We start from the raw sequence: 17,451 nt of genomic DNA on the forward strand, positions 1-17,451 counted from the left end.
GTTTTATTGTTGTCAATATCACCAGTCCATTTTCTCCCTTCTGTTTGCTTTGAGACATGGATCTTCACCTGCACTAGCTCCTATTTCTTTGTTCAAGCTCTGGTGGTTTTGTTAACTTTTTTTATTATTCTCCTGACGCTGATTTTTCCTTTAGCTCTGTTTTTTCCTTTGCTAGATTTGATACTTTCTTCTCCCACCAAAAAATGTCAGACACCTCCTCAGGCCCCAGCATCCTAATTAAAACTATGTATTGATGTACTACTTAGTTTCATTTAGTAGTACATCAATAAAGTAGTGAGCAGGTAGGACAGCAAAGTCTCTCTGAGAATTCTGAGGTATTTTGTATTGATTTAAATTACTTCCCACAGAGTAACTTTGTACTTCATCTGGTACAGGTCATATTCTACTCTCTCTGGAGCCATTAGTATGATGCTGATTTCAGATACTATGGTCAAAATGATGGTCACTTTTGCAATGGGAAACTTCAGGGATGAGAAGCATACAGGCAATCCTGGCTCTCTTTTCCTTTTTTTGAGGCCAGTGTGAGAGACTGGAAGGATTTCTGTCTCGAAACATTTCAGGTGCATGTTTGGCGGAAGGGACAGAGTCTCGTCCTGGAGAGGCAGGGTCCTGCTCCACACACCTCATCCCACCCCACCCTAGAGCCCATCCCCATAGCAGCCACCAATCCCTGGCACACCCAGGCAATGCTCCACAGCTGTCCCTGGAGCCCCTAACCCAGCTCCTCAGTGGCCACCAGCGTGGAAATCCTACCTGGAGGAAGGGATCAGGAAAGCCAAAGGATACTTAAGCCAAAGCATGAGGCAAGCACATGTTGTGGCTCTATTGTTCTTGGATTGTATGGCAGCTGAGATCATACCAGAGTCAAAGAGGTGATAGCTATATCTTGCTTTTCTCTATTTCTTTTCTTTCTTTCTCTTCTTTTCTACTCCTAATTTCCTCTTCTAGAAATATGGGTAATTTAAGGTTGTGTGGGTAGTTTGCTAAGCTGATGTTCAGTGAACTGAAGGAGAGAATGGGACCTGCTTTGAGCAGTTTAACAGCCTGCACAGAAGAGAAGATGTACTTGACCCAAACCTTAGGATTTAACTGAAACATTGTTGCACAAGCCAGGTTTGGAGAAGCTTCCATCTCATAGTTTTTCCCAAATGAGATGAGGAGAACCTGTTAGGTCTAGATACTAGCACCGGTGTCTTAGGAATCCAGACTCCTGCAAAAGTATCAGGTCTCTGTAGGGGCCAGTATATTTCTGAATAGTCTCGTGTGTTTGTCTCCACTCTTAGTGGAGTCTGGTCTCTACTGCTCCATAAAGAAAGAGATTTCTGGTGGTTAGCAAGAGAAGTTGGAACCATCTGTGACCACAGACATTACAAGACCTGGGATTAGAGAAGTTAAAGTATGGGAAGGACTATGATTATTTTGCTGCAGTGACTATACCCTTCCTTACACTAAGAAAAGGGGATGAATATAGGGGAGAAAGATGATAACCTAGAAGAGCCTAAAGGATGATTTTTTTGTGCAGGATTATATGCAGTAGCCTCATTTACTTGTGATTTAGTTGTTATATTGGGAGGAAAGGAGGAGTCGAGGACTCTGTATATACATAAGATATTACTGAAAATATTTGCTCATCTTTTCATCTTTCTCATTTAGCAACATCAACTCTTAACCTGAATAGTCAGAAAGTCACACTCACCAAGATTATTTTTATGTTCTGAGGTCTAGGAACAGCTTAATGACCCTTTTCCATCACTACAGTCATCTTTTCTCAGGGTGGTACTGATCCAAAGCATGTTAGCAGCTTAATTCCTTGTCAAGACCAGGACTTCCAAGCCAAGCACATATCACAAAGCTGCTCTGTAGCTACTGTTCATACTAGAAATCTCACCAGACAAATGACTCAAGGAATTTGGAGAGTGAACTGCTTTCCTAATTTTCGTTGTTCTCTTAAATTGCAGATGAAGTAAACTATGCTTATTTTTTAGCTATTTGTTAACTAAGCTGTTACAAGAACAAGATTTTTCTGTGCACTTTAAGTTCATTACTAAAATTGTGAAGAAGCTTTTATTATTACCACTTGATTCTACATAGCAAAAGTTGCACTTCAAAGCATGTCTTCTACCAGTACTTTTTTCCCACACTGAGAGTGCATTTATGGAAGTGCAGTTTAGCAGAATATATGAAATACAGATTTGACTAGGAGACTAATTGTATTAGGATCTCAGCTGGATACTTTATAAAGCATTTTTATGGTTATGTTGAAGCTAAATACAGAGTGTCTACTCAGGAACTGAGTGATTCCAAATTTATTCGGTAGTTTAAGGTTCCCAGTCATAAATGACTTACTGTCCTGTATAAGGTCAATTTACTCAATAGTGAGGATACTCATGGGAAAACTGTAACATAGTGGGGCTATTTATAATGTTGAGACAGTCATTTGTAAAAGTAATCTCTCCTTATATAGCAATAGCAAAGATACTGAGGATTCTACTGAATAAATGCTCTGAAAATTTAATAACAAGGACTAAAATAAAAGGTCAGTGACAATTTGCATAAGGCTGATTATCTAATTTTTCACAGAATTAAAAGATATACAAACAATCTAGTCAGTGGGTTTGCTGAATATTTCTGTCCATATAATTTAAAATAATTAACTAATGTGGTATTAAAAAAAGAAGTCCAAATCTTCTGACTATTATTCACCAGCTTTGGTTGAATTAAGCTTTTCCTCTCTAAAATGTTTCAGTGTTAGACTGCATTTCAAGTTGACCATGGTTTGTACCATTTAATGACAGTGAGTTCATCAAAAAGAGGAACCTAAGATCATTAATCAACTTAACCTGTTTCAGAGATTAGTCTCTTCTCACTTTTCCAATGACTTCCATAGGACTCTCTTATTTGAAAAACGGATACTATAATTTATCCACCAAGGTGATTAAAGCAAATTATGCTAATTTTTCTGCAGGGTCTTGGGAGAAAAATAGTTTTTAATGCCTGTTGGAACAATAGCCCATTGGAAATCCTAAACACAACTCTCATTCAGATCTGAGATTACCTGTATGGTCTGTGCTGCATTTATTTATTATTGCTACTTATTCAAAGATGGACATTAACAAAAGTTGACCAAAAGTTTGAATTCAAAATTTCTGTTTTGAAAAAGAAGGAATATCTGGAATCAAAGTGAGAAGCAGAGGGCTGGAAAAGTATTATATCTGCTAGCAGGAAGCCTTGGAAATCAAAACACAGGAAAGAGGACTGTGGTTAAGCTTTAAAAAGGTTGTAAGTAAGAGCTTCAATTGTTTCTAAGCAGTTAACAGATTATTAGGGGACCAATATGCCAGAGATACCACAGTTCTGTACTGGCTGGTAGAGAAGTGTTTAAGTGCAAGAAAAAAGATTAAAAATGCATTCAAATCTGTGTAGAGATTTTATGGAAGAAAAAGCAAGTTTCATATTAACAAAATTTTTACAATCTTATTTTTGTGTTAAAAATTCAATATAAAGTAACAGAAATAAAAGAAACTGGCTCTATGTATATTTATGGATACATATGTAAAGATATATGTATATACATATATGAATATGTATCATGACTAAATAGTCTTGCATTGTAGGTATTGCAAAAGAGAGCATAAGCAAAACTTTGTGGTCCCCAGAAATCATAAACCAAGTTAAACTTTCTGTGGGAATATTTGGGCCATGGTGGGTTTTTCAAAAGAGGTATTACCTGTTGTCAAGGAACCTGTTTTGTAGTTCTTCCAGAAATATTTCTCAGTAACCCCATTTTTCTTCGTTAGAAGACTTAGCCATATTTTTTTTCCTTATTTCCATTCAAAGAAAATGATACAAGAATGGCCACTTGTTTTCCTTGACAGGATTATGCTCAGCAAAAATGCTTTACATTAAAATGCTGAGCCAACAAAATCCCAATTTTATTGCACTGACATCATAACAGCTCCCTAGCAGCTGTTATACTACTATCAATATATAGCATGGATGTAATTATGATACGGGTTGGTGGTGTTATTCAGCCTAATAACTCCTTCAGAGCATATGCAGTGTAACTGTATGGCCTCACCTGGAATATTGTGAGCAGTTTAGTTCTTCACAATATAAGAAAGACATTAAGCTATAAGAGAGTGTCCAAAGGAGGGCCATGAGGATGGTGAAGGGTCTTGAGGGGAAGCTGCATGAGACTGAGGCCACTTGGTCCATTCAGGCTGGAGAAGAGGAGACTGAGGGGATATCTCATTGCAGTCGATAACTTTCTCACAAGGGGAAGAGGAGGGCCAGACCCTGAATCTCTTTTCTGTAGCAACCAGTGACAGGACTCAAGAGAATGGCCTGAAGTTGTGTCAGGGAAGGGTAAGTTGGATATTAGAAAAAGGCTCTTCATCCAGAGGGTGGTTGGGCACTGGAACAGGTTCTGGTACTGTGACCTGGGACATGGTCACAGTACCAGCCTGACAGAGCTGGAAAAGTGTTTGAGCAATGTTCTCAGTCACATGGTGTGACTCTTGAGGATGTGCTCTTAGTTAGCTGGGAGTTAGACTTGATGATCCTAGTGGGTTCCTTCCAACTCAGCATATTCTCTGGTTCTTTGATATATCTCTCCAGGACTTCTTTGTAATCAAGTCACAAAGTGAAAAATTTGTATTTAACATTAGTATTTGGTAGATGTTATTCACTGTATATTATCCTTTTTACTTTTATATATATTTTATACAGGTATTCCACTTAGTCATGTTAAAAGTCCATTTTGAAGTTCTCAAGTTTGATCTAGAGAAGAAGGCATCATTGAGGAAATAAAGGAAATAGGTGATTTCTTCCCTCTGTCCTCCATGATGTAAAATCCATGATTTTATGTTAGTTCTCAGGAAAAAAAAAAAAAAAGAAAGAAACATTTTCACAAGTTTCTATTGTTTGTTTATTTCCCACAAATATTTGGGCTATCAACTTGCCAAAAATCAAAGCTCAAAATGCAATTTGTTTCAGGCTTTTATGTGCAGCTGTAGGAAAATATAAAAGTAGGGGTTTTTTTATAGTCATGCATTTGAGAGGGATGAGAAACTTGGAGGCTACTAGAAACAAGATGACCCATTCTCTGTTTTTTTAAATTTGGTTTGATATAGGTGTTTCTTATTTTTCAGAATAAGATCGTGAGTAGTTGAAAATAGCCCAAAGTAAAACTTTCCTCTAAGATTTTTATATGACAAAAGACTCAGTTATTTAAGACATTTCACTCCTGCACTCTCGTATGTCTCTCTCTCTTCCTACTTGGAATGGTGATGTCAGTGCCAGAAACAGAGCTAAAGTTAGCTAAATCTTGATTTCACTCACCGGTCTCACCCATGTGCTGCCTACAAAATGGATTTAGCTTAATAAATCTAACCAGAAGAAGATACTGATTAATAACAAATTGGCATAAATGTACTCATAACTTACTTAGAAATGTACTCATAACTTACTTAGATGGAAGTCATTATGTTCATCAAAATACAAAAGCACATCTTTAAACTATTTTCTCAATAGTACTTAAAATTATACTTTCTAATTCTAAGCTTCTATCCAGCAATATTTCAATTGTCAAGCTGTGAGTTGGGCTATATTCTGTCTCTTCTTGCACCTGACAAAATGTTCCTAACAATAATTAAATTACATTTGCCGTAGATGAAAATTAAGATGAAGCTTCCACCTTGCTTAATACAGACTATATCCACTTGTATAGACACAGTAGTCCTTGTCTTTTTTGGTAGCTCTTATAGTTGAAAAACAGATGTTAATCAAACCTTTCAAATATGTAAACATAAAGGCCCATTACGCATATCCAATTTACAATGGGCAACATGGTGTAGGCCTAAGTAAGCCCTAAGCACCATGAAGCTTGGAACTTCATGCCAAACTTGCATTACTTCATCACTTAATGGTGATTATGGGACCTGCAATGTGCTATGTCACTGCCATTGTCATGTCATTTTCTTGAGCTACGACTAAAGCTTGCTTTTATATGCTCTGTTGGATATTAGACTTTAGAAAATTTAGACAACTAGAAAACAAGTTTAATTCTCGTAGATCCTGTGTTGCTTTTTGCATCCAAACTGATTACCAGATATTTACTGAAAAGAGAGTAGATTATTTTTAGGTCCTTGTTAAAATTTTCTCATGCCATGTTCAGCTTTCCTGTTTCTTTCTAAAATAAACAAACAAAAAGCAAAAAGCATTATCAGTTGGCAATCAGAGGGGACTGAGAAAGCACTTATATCTAGTTTGAGTTTGCATCTTGTTGCCAAAGGACATAATTTAGAGAAAGGCAAGGAGATTTACCAAGTATAACTTAATGACTTTTGGAGCAGTGAGAGCTCAATATCATGCTGTGAGACCACATGAGCTGGTTCCCCAAGATTTTTCTTGTGTTCCTAGTCAATGGTAATGTGAAGATAAGGGAAGAGAATTTGTGTAATGTACCTTGGTGCTGCAGTCATTTGACACTAATGGCCTTGAAAGATAGACGATTGATAGTAAATTTAGTGACTGTTTATAGGCTGAGCCCAAAGGCTGAATGTGAAGTGCTAGCACCAAAACTGAGGGGAGAACACGATCTTATAGGACCTCAGAAAGTGTACCAGCCTTTGGTTCAATCACAAAGTCTTTCCCTGAAAATCAATTTCTTATACAGATTTATGAGAGTGTATTTCCCTAACTGCAAGGTAGATGGAATACTTCCATCCAGCCACAAGGGTGCTGAGGGAAAGAGTATTATTAGTCTCTCTTTTATGCCCTTTTGTACTGGGCTGTCACACTTAAACTGAAGAAAGAAAACCAAGGGTTTTTTTCTTTGGATGGGGTTTTTTAACAACTTCAAGACATTAACTGACATACTGACTCCAGGGAGTTCATTGTACAACTCTTAATGGCTTCAGCAGGATCATATGTGATTTGTTGTATGAACTGACAGCCAAGGTATCCACATGCTGAACTAAAAGATAGGAAAATCTAAGGTGAAATGTTCTGAAAGCATGAGAAGGGATTTATGAGAGAAGAGCTGAGGAGGAAGGGGAAAAGCTAACAGACTGACTATCTATTCTACTCATAAAGGCCAGTCTGTGCCTTAGAAATCTAGGTATGTATGTACTGGAAGGCAAAACCATGTTTGCTTAAACATAATCTTTTCCATTTAGCCACTACAAGTTTTGTGGAACAATGTGGTCCCAAATGGCAAGTAAGATAACAAAAAAAACCCCAAAGAAGCCAAAATACTGAACAAGAAAAATAAACAAGCCCAAATTCAGGACCAAGAATGAGACTCACCTAAACATGTTTTCCTAAGTCTCCACACCACTTCAGCTTGCTTGGAACTGTGTCTGTACGTACACCAGGAATAAGAGAGAAGACATGCCTTTAGTTGTATTTATCTAACATGAAGGTACACTGAGGCTTCATATCTGTAAAATATAATTATTTTGGAAACTCATAGTGCTGTAATTCTCATAAATGCTTCTGTGGTAATGTGTGCCATTACAAATGCTGAAAAGAAAGTTGCTATATATGTCTGCTATCACAACTGTTCTGTTGCAATTGCATTTGAAATAGGATGTGCTTCAGCAATTCTAAAAATTAGACAGGTAATACAGTCTGATATACACAAAGGAATTCGCTTTTTCTTCTTAACAGATTTTGTGGTATAAGCTTCACTTAGGAACCTAATTTTATTACTTAAAAATAATTGTTTTGTCTTTCTTTATATGCTTCTGATTTTCAGAAGACACTTCTGATGCTCAAAAAGTAAGCTTTTTTTGTCCTCATGGGACATACAAATAAGCACACTCTGTCTGAGAGTTTTATGATCCTGATGCTTTGAGCATATTTCGTGTGATAGACAAGTTATGGTAAAGTGACAGCAGGGTGTCCGCATGACCTTACTGTTTTATACAGGCTGACAGTGAGAGCTACCACGAGACAGCCTTGGATATGAATTGGAAATAGTTGCAGTGAATTACTTAAAGCATTAGACTGTACATGCAGCATGGTACTAAATAAGAGAAGTGAATGTTTCTTCACATAGGCATTTGGCATTTTGCAACAAATTAATCATTAAATTTTAGATAACTGGAAGGTAGTTTACCTTCTTACACTTGTATTCCTAGGACTTGAACTTCTCCAGTATCCCTAATGAGCTGTACCAAACAAAAGTGAGGCTGACCTTGACAGGATCACAGGAGATGTGTTTAAATGGGAAGTCTGTACCCTGATTTGTTTAAGGAACATGTGACTGATAGCAAAAATATACTGAAGAAAAGGCAGAAGTGAGGGAAAAAGAAAAGAAGTCTGACTGTATTTGGTAGATATTTTTGGCTGCAAACTGAGACAATGTCATAATATGTGTTGTTGCCCAAAGGACGTTGATAGTAAATGTATGTCATAAGGTTAGTCTGTCCCCTGTGGACATACAAATAGACTCATGATCAAAGAAGAATGTGTGCCTATTTTATATCACTTAGAGCAGAGTGAGATTTCAGTAACTTTTTGAATAGCAGTTTTAGAGTCATGAAGTTTTGTCAAGATGTGTATGTACATCAAGATGTGATACAGGAAAAGAGTAACTCAGGTATCTTGAACTATTGAATGGGTATCGCCACACATTGCGGAGATTTCTGTAGTCCTCTGAATGGTCCACCAGGACCGTGAGGTCCTTTTCTGCAAAGCTACTTTCCAGCTGGGTGGTCCCCAGCATACCCTGGTGCAGGAATTTTTACCTCACCTTATTGAACTTAATGAGGTTGCTGTCGATCCAGCTCTCCAGCTTGTTGAAGTCCCTCTGGATTGCAGCATGACGCTCTGGTGTGTCAGTCTTGCGTCATGAGCAAACTTGTTGAGATTACACTCTTCCACATTATCCAGGTCAGTAAAGATGATAATAAAGAGGATCACACCCAGTATTGACTGTCAGTTTGCACTGGTGACACCTCCAATTAGATTTTGTGCTGTAGATCACCCCACTCTGGGCTCAGTCATTCAGCCAATTTTCAATCCCCCTCACTGACTGCCCACCCAGACCTTACCTCATCAGGTTCTCTGAGGATTTTATGGGAGACAGTGCTGAAAACTGTACCAGAGTCAAGGTAGACAATATTGACTGCTGTCTGCTCATCTAGCAAGCCAGTCATTTCACTGTAGAAGTATCAGGTTGTTCTCCACACTAAAGTGACTGAACTTATTAACAGTGGGGGAGAAAAGGTACATAATGCAAAGTGCAATGCTATTATAAGAAACACATTTAAACTAAACATTGAAAGAAGTTTTTGTGTTAACAGAAACTCCACTGAAGCTGCCCATTACATATACAGAAAAAAAATCCTATTTTCTATTTTCTGTATTTTCCCTTTATTTTTCTTTTTTTTTTAATAATATAACTTGAAACTGTGATTGCAGTCAGGGAGTAGAATTCCCAGCTCTATCTCAAAAAATAGTCAGGTACTGCATTTCCACATTTATAATCTGCAGATTAAATTTTGTTAGGCATGAAACCATGGCTAGAGTTCATAGTGATTGGTGCCAACTTCCTGAATATTCAGTTAGTGATGGAAAATATGCAGCCTCCTCCACACTCCTCTCCGTTGCCTTGCTGTCCCTTATACCCCACAACCTTCTGTTCCTTCTATTTCAATAGCTCCTCTCACTATAATTCTGCTTCCACTTCTTATTTGGGTTATCTATGGCTTTATTTTTAAATAAACATCCAGTACAAGGAGCAAAGGTGCAGTGAAGCATAAATCTGTTGCAGAACACGTGACTCAAGGCCACTGAAAGATGCAACATTTTTCATTTTGTTTCACTTGTTCTCTCCTCTTTCAAGGTGATGTGGTTTATCTAAGGACTATACAAATAAAGCATTTAAAGGGGGCTTTTTTTGTTTATACATCATTATTAAAAATTATTTTAGAAAATTGTTCTTCCCTTACTGTAGAGTGCCATTTATTGAATTACAATCTAATAAAAAATAGCTTCTTCTGTTTATAAGAATGTAAATTGGTACCGTGGGTAGGAAAAAGCATCTTGACTGCTTTTTTAAGTTATTGAGCAATGATTTTTTTTAATGCTATCCCAGAACTGTCTACAGAGCTCTTTATTATTGTGTTGAAAAGCTGAGGTTAAAAGCAGAGTCTTCATGTCAGTGAATCGAGCCATGATTTTACAAAAAAAATTAGTCATAAATTATATATGTTCAGTTTGTAGCATAGGAATTTAAAAAGAGAAAAGAGAGGGAGATATGAAAAAAACACAGTAAAGGTAAACAATTTTACTTTGCCAGTGGAGAATCATAAAGGTCAAGTGATCTGGCACTGCCTGCCTCTGCCCCTATGTGGTTGTACACCAGCATTTACAAAATGGAGTGAAATGAACTCTGAGGGAAAAATATTTTTAAAAATCATTGAATTTATTAGTGGAGTAAATGACATTCTACTTCAGGAGGAATTGTATTTTTCTACTAAAACTAGAGGCATGACAAATAATAAGCAAGGTATACACATCTGGCTGGGGATCAACCTTGACATACAAAGAATATCATTCAACAACTTTCTTGAAATAAATCTTATGCCTGCTGATGGTGTAGTACCTTTTGTGTCCACTACCTTGTGTGATATAAGGATTATATCAGGGTGCAGCAAAGGGTAAATTTATCAAGGATTGCATGATCCAAAAGCCACTGAAAACAATAAGATAGCTTCTTTTCACTTCAGCCAGCCTTGGATCAGGTCTATGTTGGTTATTGCTTCAGGCTGTGGATACCGGCTGGGCTTCAGAATTGTGTGACTCGCATGTGCTGTCAGGCCATGTTTTACTGAACTGGGACACCAGCTAAAAGGAGATATCTCTTTATGCCAATTACATACATTAGATGGTTCTAGGGTTCTTTGCAGACAATACGTGCTTAAGTTCTTACTATGCTGCACTGAGGAGCAGTGCAAGCTGGTAGGATTAGCATTTTCAAATTTTCTTTACACTTAAAAAGGAGATAAACTGTCAAGCATGAAGAATGTAAGTACTTCTGTCTAACAGCAGCATATTTCTGTTTGCAAAATGGAAGATTTTTTTCTAATTGAGAATTCAGTGTGAATTTGCCTTTTAAACTATGTTCATAAATGCAAAGTTACTGAAAATAGTTCCCCACAAATGTATACTTAGGCTGAGTAATTATAATTTATATTTTATTTCTATAGTTTTACTTCTCAGAGAAGGTTTTTTTTCAACAGAATCTAAAAACAATCTGCTCAGTGGTAACATGTAATTTTACAGTACTTTTTAAGTTGAGCACTCTGTGCTTTATTGTCTCTCTTTAATTATGCCATAGTCAACAGCACTGCACATGGTCTTTACTGTATAATTTTCTGATCATTCCCAGAAAATATTGGAGGTGTTTGGGCTGCAACCATAGGCCAAGATTTCCAAACCTGGACGTCTGCAGTTAAAGCTTCAAATCCTTATTAAGACTCATAGATAAATATGACCTAATTTTCAGTCCTTTAGGTCTTTTCAGTTGATTCATGGCCACTGAAAGTCTTTGAAAAGTCGGTGAAATTTATGTAGAAGTAACAATATGGATTTAGAAATTTAATTTCAGATGCTTAGCTGTGGCCTAAAGAAGTGTGTTGTGGTTTCCAATATTAACATGACAATCATAACTGTCTTTTGATGGTGGGTTTACTTCTGCTAAAATCAGTGGGACTTGTGCCAGTGCCCAGCTGGGGAAGGATTTGGCATGTTATAAGGAAAATGTTTAAGTGTAAAAAATAAGGACTTGAAAACTATGGTCCAATTGTGGTGTTCCAAGAAAGCAGACAGATAATTTGAGGGATTTATGTGTTCATAATAAGAGAATAGATATTCTATTAAACTTTTGTGTGATCCATTCTTTGGCAGGATGTTGATGTTTATGAATGAGTCTTCATTGTAATCCCATGTGTTAATATACACCCTTTTACAATTCAATCTGGCAGCTACTCCAAATTCATAAATTGTCCTGCTAGATGCTTCCAAGGTCACAGTCCTTCAAAGCACTGTTTGTCAAATTGCTCTGACACACCTCCTGCTGGCAAGCCTACTCTCAGGGTGTTAATATTCCATTACAGAGCCACATGAACTTGCAAATGGATTGCAGGCCACAATAGAAATGTCAAAAAGCTCAGGTAGATGAAGGTAACTGGTGATGATGATGGCAGGGAATCTGTTATTAGAGGCAGAAAGTGTCTTCAGAAGAAGCAGACATTGCACAGAAATTTCCAAAGTCACTCACAGAATGTTTAAGCAGCAATTACATTTTGTGGCACAATATGTAAACCATAGATTTTTGTAATATGATGATGAAAGGTCATGTCAAAACCATGAGATTTAGAAGTGCCTGTTAGCGCTAACATGCCTACAGAATTGTACCTAGAGAGAAAATTCTTAAAATGAGATAAAGGAATGTGCTAAAAATAAAACCTTTGGTTTAAGAGTAACTAATGTTGTCAGAAAAATAGCCCAGTATATCAGGCTTGATTTTATTTTCATAACTACCTTAACACAGAAACACTTAAGTACGTTTAAGTTAAAGAACCAGGGAGATCCAAGTCAAATCAGAATCATATCCTAGCTTTTTATCATTCATATACAAAGGAATTCTGAAATTGTAACTGGAATTGAGAAAGCTGTTGCATATAGAAGCAAACACACATTTTGAACTTAAAAGTTAGCAAGTACTTATTTAATATGGGAATTCAAATGAGTTTGGAAATATTCTGTCTGCATCTGTTTTATGCATTTTAAAATGCATGCTAGTAAACTAAATGTGGTCACAGTTTCTTATTGCTCTAAGACCCTCAAAAGAGATGGTTTTCAAAATTTGAAATGCATGCTTGTTTTCAACAAGACCTTAAATGAGGCAAGTGAGATCAAAGCAGTAAAGTGAATATTTATGCGGAAAAACATATGTTTAAAAAGTGAATCATCAGCTAAACCAGATACAATTGCTTGTGGGTATATTTCATAGTAAAGGCATAATCAATATGACAACCCAAGTTAGACCCTGTACTAACAATAACTTCAGAAGTGTCTTTGAACTTTCTTTCTTAGACTATAAAGCACATCATTTGACTTAGACTGCTCTTTATTACATCTATACAAACAATACAAGAGTTTTAAATCTCATCAGCAGATTTATAATTTTAGTAAAACAAATAAAATTGCAAAAAAATTTTTCTGTCTTTTGCTATTTTTTTAAATAAGCTCAAAGTATAACTATGTTTCTTCAAAGATAAACTCCCTGACAATGCACTTCTCATTTCTTTAATTTATGTTCCCTAAGTTTTTCTCTCTGTCTTGTCTTGCACTCTCTCTTTTCTACACCTCACCCCTCAAACTTGACACTACAGTTTCTTAGACTTGAATGCACACCTGCTAAACTTCTAGGTAAAGAAAGTAACTTTGTATGAGAAAATGTCAGGAAAGTCAGAATCTGAAATTTATTAACCAAGATATGGCAAATGTAAATGTCAGCTTGTGTAACTCTGGGTACCTGAGGTTGCAATAGATTTTTCAGCTGTCTGGGCAATGAAAAGTGAACTTTTATTTCAATGACAATGAAATAGCACTATACCTGATATGAGAAAGTGCTCTAGCTAGAGGGCATATTTCAAGCAAATTAGTTTCTACTTGCCTGTGTGTCAAAGTTTTCACATTAAAAGTGAAGTTACTATATGCAAAACACAAAAATGCATATTTTCATTGGTTATCATTCATGCTCACTTATTTGAACAATTACAGATGAAGAGCTATGTGTTATCATGTGATCATATTAAATATAGTCTTCAATCTTATCTGTAAACTCTTAAAAACTGCTGACAAAAACTTCAGAACAACTCAGACTCAGGAGAACTTAATGGACATCAGTAGAGAGGAAAGAAACAATTGAAGAGTAACTTATCTCTCCAACCAGCACAGAGAGAAACACAGGAATTAAAAGTGAACTCTCACTGTTGTAGTTTAAAAACATCCTACTGCTTTAGCACAAGAGAAACAAAAAAAAGACAAACCACAAACCTCAAAAATCCTCTACAAATAATCAACCCAAAAGCAGTCTTAAAGCACAATGTACTGTCTATCTGTACTCTACTTGCTGGCTTAAGTTCATTGCTTGGAGTACTATCTTAATGTACAGAGAAAAAAGGTTCCTTTAGAGCAAAACATCCCTTTTGTGTGGTCATTTCTGTGAATGTCAGAACAGGTTTTGATTACAGAAATATCAGTTTTTCCTCTCATCAAATGTAAAATCATGCTATGATAGAACAATATAAACACAGATGCCTGCTTAGAGTTGAATTTTGAATCAATGGAATTACTGTAGTCAAATAAAAAAAAGTCCAACTGAAAAACAATGACAACAATAAATGTGGTAACTATTTTTCTGTCTCACCTCATATATTACATTTGATAAACAATAGAGCTGAGAACTGTTCATATCCTCAGCCACCCCCTCCTTTGTCTCTCATGCACAAGTACATGCACATCATTTACTATTTTGCAAACGCATAGTAGAACTTTCCTTAGAAATGTTTTTTCTTTCACACCTATATTTACTAAGTGAAAGAAGAATGATCATGAAAAAATATTCAAAATACGATATTTCTCATATAAATTAAAAATATATCAGCCTGTGTGTGCTGCTTTCCTAGTTACTGCCTTTTGATTACTGCTTTGGATTTCATCCTCACGGTAATGGCAATGATATGGCATTAGTTACTAGTCTTTTACTTCTTGGCCATTTATTCACTTTTTATTGTTACTGCCATAATTCTATTTCAACAAAGAGGAATAGTGAAACTAGGAGTGCAGTACTCACTGAAAGATAAAATAGGTCTTGCAAACATCTTTTCTCTTAGCAGAGCTGTGCACTGCAGTTGTAACAATACAAAGGAAACCATCACTTATATTAGAGAGCTCCCACCTCTGTGTGCTGAGACGTATGCAGAGATGCACAGTGAAAACAACTCCTAAATGAACCTTACAGTAAATGTGGTGGTATTTTTCAGGAGTTCAGTTCCTCTGTCAAGAGAATAAATATAGCTTTCAACCCCCATTTACATACTGCTCAATGGAGGAGCTTTTCTGTTGGATAATAATTACATCTGTGTTCTTGATACTAGATCACAGAGAATAGCTGTAGCTCCTCAGAAATATCTTAAGGTAAACAGATAGATCTTAAGGTAACTGAAGTTATATGTGCTTCTGAATGATCAGTAATGTATTCAGAAATAATTTATTTGTTACAAGACAAATCCTATATCAGGTCATTTAAAATTTGTTTGTAAGAAAATTTGTATCTGTGACCTACATATAGATATCTCTTTAAAATAAGGTGGATGACGGCAAGTAGAAACAAACATGCACTTTATGACAAAGAGTAAATACAGTAAACATTTCATTTTCAATAGGCATTCAATAAAAAATTCTCAAAATTAGTTGCTATTCCCATTTTGTGTCTTTGTAAGCCAAATAATTATTACTGTAAGAAATAAGAACCTATAAGAAAATAATTCTTAGAGTGCTTATTGTAAAGATAAAAGTCTATAGTGATAAAATGCTATAGAATTTTCTGGTTAATAACAGTGAAAACACTACTCATGTATTCCCATTTCAATTGGCCAAGCCTGACACCGTAAGTTAGTAGATTTTTTTGATTATTATTATTTATTTTTTTAAATGGAGACATTTTACTTGAGTGTGAAAACTCTGCCACATTTGTACTTCTCATTTGACCCCTCTATTATGTTCTGCATGACTTGGAAAAAAAAGGGCAGGGATGTGAAACAGTAAGTCCAAAGCCAGTTAATAGCTTGTGATTCATTCCACTTTAATTCTTTGACTGGCATCATAGTTGAGACTAAATGGTATCACTGTACGTATCCAGTTAGGTACATGATTAAGAATTAGACTCAGAATGGAGCTAGACTGAAGGCAAGTTAGCAACTGAGATGTCTAAAATGAGCATTGAAACCCAAATCTACTCTCATCAATGACTATATTGGAAGTAACTGTCAGAAGTAGGGACAACTCTTTATTCCCTTTCTTGTAGCTTTCCCCCTGTACAATAAAGAATCTAAATATTTTTAGATAATTCACATTTTCTTCTCTAGACCAGAGGGTATTTGATTTTTCAACTTAGTGTCCTCTGCACTTACATAGAAGGAAAAGATTCTGGGCTCCTGCCCTTACTTAGGAATTTCTTCTGTGATGTACATCCATTTGATGAGAATACACAAACAGGGCTCTATCAGGGATCACAATTTCCAGAGTTGAATATCCCAGGATTTACACTTCTGACAATGTAAAGGGCTTGATCAATTTTACATAATTTGTTTTATTTGATGCAATTTTATCAGGAGTTGGGCGCCTCACACATTTAAAATATACTTGGTAAGTAGATCAGTCTTCCAGAAAATAGAATTAATGTCCAGTGGTTTTCATAGAATTTATTAAACTGAGAATTATGCTGATCTTCAATGCCTGATTCGAAAACTTGTTTTAAACCTGAGACAATTATTTAAAAGGAGGATTATAACACCAGCACCATATTGCTAAAGTAGGCTATCATTCCATGTGGAGTCTGTCACGGTACTGAAACGCCGAGGAGAAGCTCAGCCCCCACAGTGGAGTTAAACAAAAGCGTACCTCATCTTTTCACCTTTAGTAGGCTAAGGTGCAGGTTGCCAAGCTTTTAAGATAGCAAGTTTAAATATAGGCAACTCAATTCCACCTACATTCTATTTTTGGTATTAAAGTCCTCTGTAGGATTGAGCTCTAGGTTTCTGGTGGAACAGATTACATTCATTGCAAACCTTTTAATCTTAATTAGGGTTCATGCCTGAAGAAATAGAGTATCTGCCTATATTCAGATTAAAGCTAAAAAAAAATTCCAACATGGGGGGAAAAAAAAAAGGAGAAAAAAGAAGAAAAGAAGAGAAACAATCTGAACCTTTCAGTCAGAGGAAAAACTGGAGGCTGATTTAAGATGTTAAAGAGAGTGAGGGCAACAAGCCAAAAACAAACCTGTCAAATCAATTTTGTGACTGGTCTTTTCTGAGAAATTGTTGTTTTCAGATGCACTTTATTTTTGAGCATTCTGACAATAAAATTACATGAGGAAGTGCTTCCTTCCCAAGACCTATTTGTCAAATTATTATTGTCAACAGAGCCATCTCACATCCATCAGATTATTGTCTACTTATTTAAATTTGGTAAGCAGTTAATAAACACGAAGTTTGCATAAAATTGTATAAAATGATTGGAAATAGCTATTAATACTGCTTATATAAGTAAGCTATTTTTAGGCATCATCTGTGGCACTATTTTGTTTAATCATAAATAGAAAACTCTAAAAAATAATTATAATGTTAC

Source organism: Corvus cornix, chromosome 2 (assembly GCF_000738735.6).
Source record: "Corvus cornix cornix isolate S_Up_H32 chromosome 2, ASM73873v5, whole genome shotgun sequence".
Lineage (NCBI taxonomy): Eukaryota > Metazoa > Chordata > Aves > Passeriformes > Corvidae > Corvus > Corvus cornix.